Source organism: Ovis canadensis, chromosome 10 (genome assembly GCF_042477335.2).
Source record: "Ovis canadensis isolate MfBH-ARS-UI-01 breed Bighorn chromosome 10, ARS-UI_OviCan_v2, whole genome shotgun sequence".
NCBI classification, from domain to species: Eukaryota; Metazoa; Chordata; class Mammalia; order Artiodactyla; family Bovidae; genus Ovis; species Ovis canadensis.
The window spans coordinates 14301162-14312288 of record NC_091254.1 but is presented as its reverse complement, the minus strand read 5'-3'; the positions used below and the strand labels follow the sequence as shown (position 1 = coordinate 14312288).

General features: G+C 38.8%; 1 pseudogene; it reads left to right on the top strand.

Moving 5' to 3' along the window:
- The first annotated feature begins 4152 nt into the window (after window positions 1–4152).
- Window positions 4153–4843, top strand: LOC138446979 (olfactory receptor 5W2-like; annotated as a pseudogene).
- The last annotated feature ends 6284 nt before the right edge of the window (window positions 4844–11127 follow it).

Genomic DNA, 11127 nt, shown 5'->3' with positions numbered 1-11127 from the left:
CTGAGATCTTAATAATGCTTTTGCCTTTTTCTGAGAAAAGGGATATTTTCATGCCTGACGTTTATTTTCAGTATCCTTTAGTAGATAAAGTTTTCTTGATAAAGCATACTCTAAAAATGTTTCCACAAAGTATTTTCACTGTCAAATTGTTAAAATCTAACAGTATCTTGTGCAAAAGAAGTGTGCATTATATATTTTTGGTATTGATGTGGTGCATAAGTTCTTGGAACATCTCAATGTATCTTTATATTACCCGAAGTGATGCCCTGCTTGTAGAACAACCCTGTCTTTATGCCCTTACTAACTCCTGTAGTCATTCTCCCTGCTGCAGGGAGACATACTGAACTTTGGTACCCTATAGTGCAGTGAACCCTGTATCACAATATTCCATGTTTGAGGAACAGACAACTATGTTCTGTAAAAATAATGTCTGGGTAGACATTTGCTTACAGAATTTTACTGTCGCCAGGGGCAGCAGAAAAACCCCAAATATAGATTATTTTTATCTTAATTGTATCTAAGGAAGACATTTTCTTCTTAAGACATGCTTTTAATTATTTTAAGATATCTATTTTTAATGAAACAAAAATCTCATTGGGTGATATTTTGTTATCCAACTTAAAATAATAAATGTAGGTACTCAAACATACTGCATGATTCTGTTTATGGGCAAGGCAAAGAACAGGAAACCACATGGAATAAAAAATAGATTAATGGTTTCCAGGGCTCAGGGAGGGAGGAAGGGGCAGTGATAGCTAATAACTATGAGCTTTTTATTGAACCGATGAAAAAGTTCTGGAAGTAGACAGTGATAATGACTGAACAACCTGGAAAATATATTAAAAACCAAAGAACTGTACTTATTAAGATGATGAATTTTATGATTCAGGGATTACATTTCAATATGAAAAAAATACAACCAAAGTGCAGTAATATTCTTAAATGAGGTATAGAGGGAGAATGTTTCAAAAACACAGAGGAACTGGAAATGATGAAGGGGGTGAACTTTTTGAGTTCCCTTAAGTTTCCTCTTTAACTAGAGAAGAAGATAGTTTCAGGGTAATTGTGAAGCACACCATATAAACAGCCTGCAGTGTCCTTTCTACAACAGATCAATTTGGTGGCAAGAGTGAAGTATAAAAACTCAATATTTGGCAAGTTGTTTGTGAATTCACATGGGAATATAGAGAAGTAGGAAAGTAATTAATGGAGTGTTTTAATAACACCAGCAGCCGGCTGCTGTTGCTACTGCTTTTAAGTCACTTCAGCCATGTCCGACTCTGTGCGACCCCATAGACAGCAGCCCACCAGCCTCCTCTGTCCCTGGGATCCTCCAGACAAGAATACTGGAGTGGGTTGCCATTTCTTTCTCCAATGCATGCATGCATGCTAAGTCGCTTCTGTCGTGTCCAACTCAATGCGACCCTACGGACAGCAGCCCACCAGGATCCTCTGTCCACGGGATTCTCTAGCAAGAATACTGGAGTGGGTTGTCATGTCCTTCCTCAAATAACACCAGCATCTAAGTGCAATAGCTTCTGTGATTTAAGTCATATTGTACCTAGTAAAATAAAAAGTCCTCTACCTATTGTTCAGCTACCTAAGATGTGTTCGTCTCAGGTAGGTTTCCAGATTCTAACTTAAAGAATATAGGAGAAAATACTTAGGTTTTTGAGGACAAAATGTAAATGAAGGCTTCTATGCTTGCTTGCTTATTAAACCTGTATTTTATGACTAGAAATAATCTTTTTTTTTTTCTCAGAATCTCAGATTCTCAGAAGAATGTGTCTGAATAGGTTAATATCCACAATATAGCATTTTATTTTATTTTATTTGTTACTGGGTCACAAAAAAGCCTTTATTTCTTTTATTTTGGGGCAAGTGTATACGTGAATTTAAGGTATATTTTGTTTTATTTTATTGAAGGAATACTGCAGATATCACAATGAAAATAAAAACATGTACAACTTCATCTCCTTGTAAGCCATATGTCATGTTTACTTGGACCTGAAGGGGGAAATCTCTTGAGAAATCTGTATGCAGGTCAGGAAGCAACAGTTAGAACTGGACATGAAATAACAGACTGGTTCTAAATAGGAAAAGGGGTACGTCAAGGCTGTATATTGACACCCTGCTTATTTAACTTATATGCAAAGTACATCATGAAAAATGTTGGACTGGAAGAAACACAAGCTGGAATCAAGATTGCCAGGAGAAATATCAATAACCTCAGATATGCAGATGAAACTACCCTTATGGCAGAAAGTGAAGAGGAACAAAAAAGCCCTTGATGAAAGTGAAAGTGGAGAGTGAGAAAGTTCGCCTAAAGCTCAATATTCAGCAAATGAAGATCATGGCTTCCGGCCCCATCACTTCATGAGAAATAGATAGGGAAATACAGGAAACGGTGTCAAACATCATTATTTTGGGCTCCAAAATCACTGCAGATGGTGACTGCAGTCATGAAATTAAAAGACGCTTACTCCTTGGAAGAATAGTTATGACCAACCTAGATAGTATATTTAAAAACGGAGACATTACTTTGTCAACTAAGGTCCGTCTAGTCAAGGCTATGGTTTTTCCTGTGGTCATGCATGGATGTGACATTTGGACTGTGAAGAAGGCTGAGAGCCAAAGAATTGATGTTTTTGAACTGTGGTGTTGGAGAAGACTCTTGAGAGTCCCTTGGACTGCAAGGAGATCCAACCAGTCCATTCTGGAGATCAACCCTGGGATTCCCTTGGAAGGAATGATGCTAAAGTCCACCTCATGTGAAGAGTTGACTCATTGGAAAAGACTCTGATGCTGGGAAGGATTGGGGGCAGGAAGAGAAGAGGAGGACCGAGGATGAGATGGCTGGATGGCACCACTGACCTGATGGACGTGAGTCTGAGTGAAGTCCAGGAGTTGGTGATGAACAGGGAGGCCTGTAGTCCTGCGATTCATGGGGTCGCAAAAGTGAAGAGTTGACTCATTGGAAAAGACTCTGATGCTGGGAAGGATTGGGGGCAGGAAGAGAAGGGGAGGACCGAGGATGAGATGGCTGGATGGCACCACTGACCTGATGGACGTGAGTCTGAGTTGGACGTGAGTCCAGGAGTTGGTGATGAACAGGGAGGCCTGTAGTCCTGCGATTCATGGGGTCGCAAAGAGTCAGACACGACTGAGTGACTGAACTGAACTGAACTGACCTGAGGGGGTGGGGTGGGGTGGGGGAATCCATTAAATGCATTCTATTCTTGTATACATTAAAATATAAACACATGCTCAAACATAAATACACACATATTGTATAGATAGAGGTCTATGTGTTTTAAAAGCATGTACTATCCTTAATTTCATTTCTGTTTTATAATGTAAAAAACGTTTAAAATATGAATTAATTCAAACGTATATGGTACATTCCATTGTCTTCACTCCCTTTTAGCCTTTTTCTTTCATTGGTCAAAAAAGTTATCTTTGACAACAACCACCCTACAAAGAGATAATGAACAACGTGAAAGAGAAATAATAATTTCTAGAATAGAAGAAGCAATAATTTTCTTACTTCATATCTCACCAAATACAAGATAAACTAAAACAGGTAACAAAATTATTTTTTATTATTACTAATTAGTAATATACTAACTACTTCTGGAACTAAGGCAAAGATTCTGCAACCAATCACATTTTTTTTCAGAAAAATGAATTATAATCACTTTCTGTATCCTACTGAATATATTCAAGCATAGGAAATTTTTAGTCTTATGTCTTAGAGTATGCTCTCCCCAACAGTAGTTTCTCTTCCATATGGTTTTGAACTGGTGAAAAAATGTAAATCCATTAAGATCTACACTCTGACATTAAATATATATATATATATATATATTAAGGCTCAGAGAAGAGCTTGTAGAAAGAAACACTTTATAAATGACATCTAGATTTACATCAAACTTTCTCAAAGGTCTTTTTCGAATAATTTTAATTACTGCAGAATAGACAGCTATGCCTCTTTGAAGAGAGGGTGCATGGGTAGAATATTGCTGCTTTTAAAAAGATTACAGAAAAAAATGTTCTGCCTTATGATATTTTACAGATGCACAGAAGTGTTACCACATGCAAGTGTCATTGTCTTCATCATATTCTCAGAAGTTTATGCAAGAATAAAGAAGAATGGATAGAGGGAATTGTTCCTCCTTGACTGAATTCATTTTCCTGGGAATTACTGATAACACTGAGAACAAAGTGATTCTATTTACAATGTTTCTCCTTATTTATCTCATCAATATTCTGGCAAATCTTGAAATGATAATCCTGATTAGGACGGATCCCCAGCTGCACACATCCATGTACTTTTTCCTCAGCCACCTCTCCTTCTGTGGCCTCTGCAATTCCACAGCAATTGGGCTGAAGATGCTGATGGAAATATTTATAAAGAACAAAACTGCCCCCTTCTATGGCTGTGCTCTGTAATTCTTGGTCTTCTGTATGTTTCCAGATTCTGAATCTCTACTGTGGACAGTGATGGTCTGCGACTTGTACAGGCCATCAGCAGCCCCTTGTTCTATGCAGTCAGTATATTCACAAGGGTGTGCTTCCTGCTCATGGCTGGGGTTTACCTGGTGGAGATAACAGTTTCTCAGATACACACAGCATTAACATTCCATTTATGCTTCTGTGGGTCAAATGTGATTAACCATTTTCTGTGTAATTTACATCGGCTTTTATTTATTTGTTTGTTTGTTTGTTTGTTTATCTTTTCCTGTCCTGCTTAGATACACAGGCCAATGAGTTAGTGATATTCACTGCTTTGGGTTTTATTGAACTGAGTACTATTTTAGGAGTAGTTGCTCATATTTTTTGATATAAATTTATTCATTTTAATTGAAGGTTAATTACTTTACAATATTGTATTGGTTTTGCCATACATCAACATGAATCAGCCACAGGTACACACGTGTTCCCAATCCTGAACCATCCCCCATCCTCCCTCCCCATACCATCCCTCTGGGTCAGCCCAGTGCAACAGCCCCAAGCATCCAGTATCATGCATTGAACCTGGACTGGTGATTCATTTCAGATATGATATTACACATGTTTCAATACCATTCTCCCAAATCATCCCACTCTTTCACTCTCCCACAAAGTCCAAAAGCCTGTTCCATACATCTGTGTCTCTTTTGCTGTCTGGCATACAGGGTTATTGTTACCATCTTTCTAAATTCCATATATATGTGTTAGTATACTGAATTGGTGTTTTTCTTTCTGGCTTACCTTACTCTGTATAACAGGCTCCGGTTTCATCCACCTGATTAGAACTGATTCAAATGCATTCTTTTTAATGGCCGAGTAATACTCCCTTGTTTATATGTACCACAGCTTTCTTATCCATTCTCTGCTGATGGACATCTAGGTTGCTTCCATGTCCTGGCTAGTATAAACAGTGCTGTGATCAACATTGGGGCACACATGTCTCTTTCAATTCTGGTTTCCTTGGTGTGTATACCAAGCATTGGGATTTCTGGGTCATAAGGCAGTTCTATTTTCAGTTTTTTTAAGAATTCTCCATCCTGTTCTCCATAGTGGCTGCACTAGTTTGCATTCCCACCAACAATGTAAGAGTGTTCCCTTTTCTCCACACCCTCTCCAGCATTTATTGCTTGTAGACTTTTGGATCACAGCCATTCTGACTGGCGTGAAATGGTACCTCATTATGGTTTTGATTTGCATTTCTCTTATAATGAGTAATGTTGAGCATCTTTTCATGTGTTTGTTAGCCATCTGTATGTCTTCTTTGGGAAATATCTGTTTAGTTCTTTGGCCCATTTTTTAATTGGGTCGTCTATTTTTCTGGAATTGAGCTGCAGGAGTTGTTTGTATATTTTTGAGATTGGTTGTTTGTCAGCTGCTTCATTTGCTATCATTTTCTCCCATTCCGAAGGCTCTCTTTTCACCTTGCTTATAGTTTCCTTTGTTGTGCAGAAGCTTTTAAGTTTAATTAGGTATCATTTTTTATTTTTGCTTTTATCCCACATTGAAGGTCAGGAACGGCGGCTGTAAGGAGATATCCCCAGTCCAAGGTAAGGAGCAGCGGCTGTGCTTTCCTGGAGCTGCTGTGAAGAGATACCCCACGCCCAAGGTAAGAGAAACCCAAGTAAGATGGTAGGTGTTCCAAGATGGCATCAGAGGGCAGACACACTGAAACCATACTCACAGAAAACTAGTCAATCTAATCACACTAGGACCACAGCCTTGTCTAACTCAATGAAACCAAGCCATGCCGTGTGGGGCAACCCAAGTTGGGCGGGTCATAGTGGAGAGGTCTGACAGAATGTGGTCCACTGGAGAAGGGAATGGCAAGCCACTTCAGTATTCTTGCCTTGAGAACCCCATGAACAGTATGAAAAGGCAAAATGATAGGACACCGAAAGAGGAACTTCCCAGGTCAGTAGGTGCCCAATATGCTCCTGGAGATCAGTGGAGAAATAACTCCAGAAAGAATGAACGCATGGAGCCAAAGCAAAAACAATACTCAGTTGTGTATGTGACTGGTGATAGAAGCAAGATCCGATGTTGTAAAGAGGAATATTGCATAGGAACCTGGAATGTCAGGTCCATGAATCAAGGCAAATTGGTAGTGGTCAAGCAAGAGATGGCAAGGGTGAACGTCGACATTCTAGGAATCAGCCAACTAAAATGGACTGCAATGGGTGAATCTAACTCAGATGACCATTATATCTACTACTGTGGGCAGGAATCCCTCAGACGAAATGGAGTAGCCATCGTGGTCAACAAAAGAGTCAGAAATGCAGTACTTGGATGCAATCTCAAAAATGACAGAATGACCTCTGTTTGTTTCCAAGGCAAACCATTCAATATCATGGTAATCCAAGTCTATGCCCCAACCAGTAATGCTGAAGAAGCTGAAGTTGAATGGTTTTATGAAGACCTACAAGACCTTTTAGAACTAACACCCAAAAAAGATATCCTTTTCATTATAGGGGACTGGAATGCAAAAGTAGGAAGTCAAGAAACTCCTGGAGTAACAGGCAAATTTGGCCTTAGAGTATGTAATGAAGCAGGGCAAAGGCTAATAGAATTTTGTCAAGAAAATACACTGGTAATAGCAAAAACCCTCTTCCAAAAACATAAGAGAAGACTCTACACATGGACATCACCAGATGGTCAACACCGAAATCAGATTGATTATATTCTTTGTAGCCAAAGATGGAGAAGCTCTATACAGTCAACAAAAACAAGACCAGGAGCTGACTGTGGCTCAGATCATGAACTCCTTATTGCCAAATTCAGACTCAAATTAAAGAAAGTAGGGAAAACCGCTAAACCATTCAGGTATGACCTAAATCAAATCCCTTATGATTATACAGTGGAAGTGAGAATTAGATTTAAGGGCCTAGATCTGATAGATACAGTGCCTGATGAACTATGGAATGAGGTTTGTGAAATTTTAAAGGAGACAGGGATCAAGACCATCCCCATGGAAAAGAAACACAAAAAAGCACAATGGCTGTGTGAGGAGGCCTTACAAATAGCTGTGAAAAGAAGAGAGGCAAAAAGCAAAGGAGAAAAGGAAAGATATAAGCATCTGAATGCAGAGTTCCAAAGAACAGCAAGAAGAGATAAGAAAGCCTTCTTCAGCGATCAATGCAAAGAAATGGAGGAAAAGAACAGAATGGGAAAGACTAGAGATCTCTTTAAGAAAATTAGAGATACCAAGGGAATATTTCATGCAAAGATGGGCTCTATAAAGGACAGAAATGGTATGGACCTAACAGAAGCAGAAGATATTAAGAAGAGGTGGCAAGAATACATGGAAGAACTGTACAAAAAGATCTTCATGACCCAGATAATCATGATGATGTGATCACTCATCTAGAGTCAAACATCTTGGAATGTGAAGCCATGTTTTCCTTAGAAAGCATCTCTATGAACAAAGCTAGTGGAGCTCTTTCAAATCCTGAAAGATGATACTGTGAAAATGCTGCAATCAATATGCCAGCAAATTTGGAAAACTCAGCAGTGGCCACAGGACTGGAAAAGGTCAGTTTTCATTCCAATCCCAAAGAAAGGCAATGCCAAAGAATACTCAAACTACCACACAATTGCACTCATCTCACATGCTAGCAAAGTAATGCTCAAAATTCTCCAAGCAAGGTTTCAGCAATACGTGAACTGTCAACTCCCTGCTGTTCAAGCTGGTTTTAGAAAAGGCAGAGGAACCAGAAATCAAACTGCCAACATCCGCTGGATCATGGAAAAAGCAAGAGAGTTCCAGAAAAAAACAAACAAACAAACATCTATTTCTGCTTTATTGACTATGTGAAAGCCTTTGACTGTGTGGATCACATTAAACTGTGGAAAATTCTGAGAGAGATGGGAATACCAGACCACTTGACCTGCCTCTTAAGAAATCTGTATGCAGGTCAGGAAGCAAGAGTTAGAACTGGACATGGAACAACAGACTGGTTCCAAATAGGAAAAGGAGTACGTCAAGGCTTATATTGTCACCTTGATTGTTTAACTTATATGCAGAGTACATCATGAGAAATGTTGGACTGGAAGAAACACAAGCTGGAATCAAGATTGCCAGGAGAAATATCAATCACCTCAGATATGCAGATGACACCACCCTTATGGCAGAAGTGAAGTGGAGCTAAAAAGCATCTTGATGAAAGTGAAAGAGGAGAGTGAAAAAGTTGGCTTAAAGCTCAACATTCAGAAAACGAAGATCATGGCATCCGGTCCCATCACTTCATGGGAAATAGATGGGGAAACAGTAGAAACAGTGTCAGACTTTATTTTTTTGGGCTCCAAAATCACTGCAGATGGTGATTGCAGCCATGAAATTAAAAGACACTTACTCCTTGGAAGAAAAGTTATGACCAACCTATATAGTATATTCAAAAGCAGAGACATTACTTTGCCGACTAAGGTCCGTCTAGTCAAGGCTATGGTTTTTCCTGTGGTCATGTATGGATGTGAGAGTTGGACTGTGAAGAAGGCTGAGCGCCGAAGAATTGATGCATTTGAACTGTGGTGTTGGAGAAGATTCTTGAGAGTCCCTTGGATTGCAAGGAGATCCAACCAGTCCATTCTGAAGATCAACCCTGGGATTTCTTTGGAAGGACTTATGCTAAAGCTGAAGCTCCAGTACTTTGGCCACCTGATGCGAAGTATTGACTTATTGGAAAAGACTCTGATGCTGGGAGTGATTGGGGGCAGGAGGAGAAGGGGATGATCGAGGATGAGATGGCTGGATGACATCACAGACTTGATGAACGTGAGTCTGTGTGAACTCTGGGAGTTGGTGATGGGCAGGGAGGCCTGGCGTGCTGCGATTCACGGGGTCGTAAAGAGTTGGACACGACTGAGTGACTGAACTGAAATTCGAATATTCTGGGACGTGGGTCATAGAGGAACCTGCTGTGATTTACGTTGGAGAATGTTTTTCCTGTGTTCTCCTCTAGGAGTTTTATAGTTTCTGGTCTTAACATTTAGATCTTTAATCCATTTTGAGTTTATTTTTGTGTATGGTGTTAAAAAGTGTTCTAGTTTCATTCTTTTATAAGTGGTTGGCCAGTTTTCCCAGCATCACTCGTTAAAGACATTGTCTTTAATCCATTTTATATTCTTGCCTCCTTTGTGGAAGGCAAGGTCTCAATAGGTGTGTGGATTTATCTCTGGGCTTTCTATTTTCTTCCATTGATCTATATTTCTGTCTTTGTGCCAGTACCATACTCTCTTGATGACTGTAGCTCTGTAGTAGAGCCTGAAGCCAGACAGGTTGATTCCTCCAGTTCCATTCTTCTTTCTCAAGATTGCTTTGACTATTCGAGGTTTTTTTTGTATTTTCATACAAATTGTGAAATTATTTGTTCTAGCTCTGAAAAATACCATTGGTAGTTTGATAGGGATTGCATTGAATCTATAGATTGCTTTGGGTAGTATACTCATTTTCGCTATATTGATTCTTCTGATCCATGAACATGGTATATTTCTCCATCTATTAGAATTCTCTTTGATATCTTTCACCAGTGTTTTATAGTTTTCTATATATAGGTCTTTAGTTTCTCTAGGTAGATATATTCCTAAGTATTTTATTTTTTTCATTGCAATGGTTAATGGAATTGTGTCCTTAATTTCTCTATTTTCTCATTATTAGTGTATAGGAATGCAAAGGATTTCTGTGTGTTGATTTTATATCCTGCAACTTTGCTGTATTCATTGATTAGCTCTAGTAATTTTCTGGTAGAGTCTTTAGGGTTTTCTAAGTAGATGATCATGTCATCTGAAAACAGTGAGAGTTTTACTTCTTTTTCCATTTGGATTCCTTTTATTTCTTTTTCTGCTCTGATTGCTGTTGCCAAAACTTTCAAAACTATGTTGAATAGTAGTGGTGAATCTAGGCACCTTTGTCTTATTCCTGACTTTAGATGAAATGTTTTCAATGTTCACCACTGTGGATAATGTTTGCTGTTGGTTTGTCATGCATCACTTTTATTATGTTGAGGTATGTTCCTTCTATTCCTGCTTTCTGGAGGTTTTTTTTTTTTATCATAAATGGATGCTGAATTTTGTCAAAGACTTTCTCTGCCTCTATTGATACAATCATATGGCTTTTACTTTTCAATTTATTAATATGGTGTATTACATTGATCGATTTGTGGATATTGAAGAATCCTTGCGTCCCTGGGATAAACCCCACTTGGTCATCATGTATGATTTTTTTTCATGTGTTGTTGGATTCTGATTGCTAGAATTTTGTTGAGGATTTTTGCATCTATGATCATCAGTGATATTGGCCTATAGTCTTCTTTTTCTGTGACATCTTTGTCAGGTTTTGGTATTAGGGTGGTGGTGGCCTCATAGAATGAGTTTGGAAGTTTACCTTCCTCTGCAATTTTCTGGAAGAGTTTGAGTAGGATAGGTGTTAGCTCTTCTCTAAATTTTTGGTAGAGTTCAGCTGTGAAGCCATCTGGACCTGGGCTTTTGTTTGCTGGAAGATTTCTGTTTACAGTTTCAATTTCCATGCTTGTGGTGGGTCTGTTAAGATTTTCTATTTCTTCCTGGTTCAGTTTTGGAAAGTTGTACTTTTCTAAGAATTTGTCCATTTCGTGCAAGTTGTCC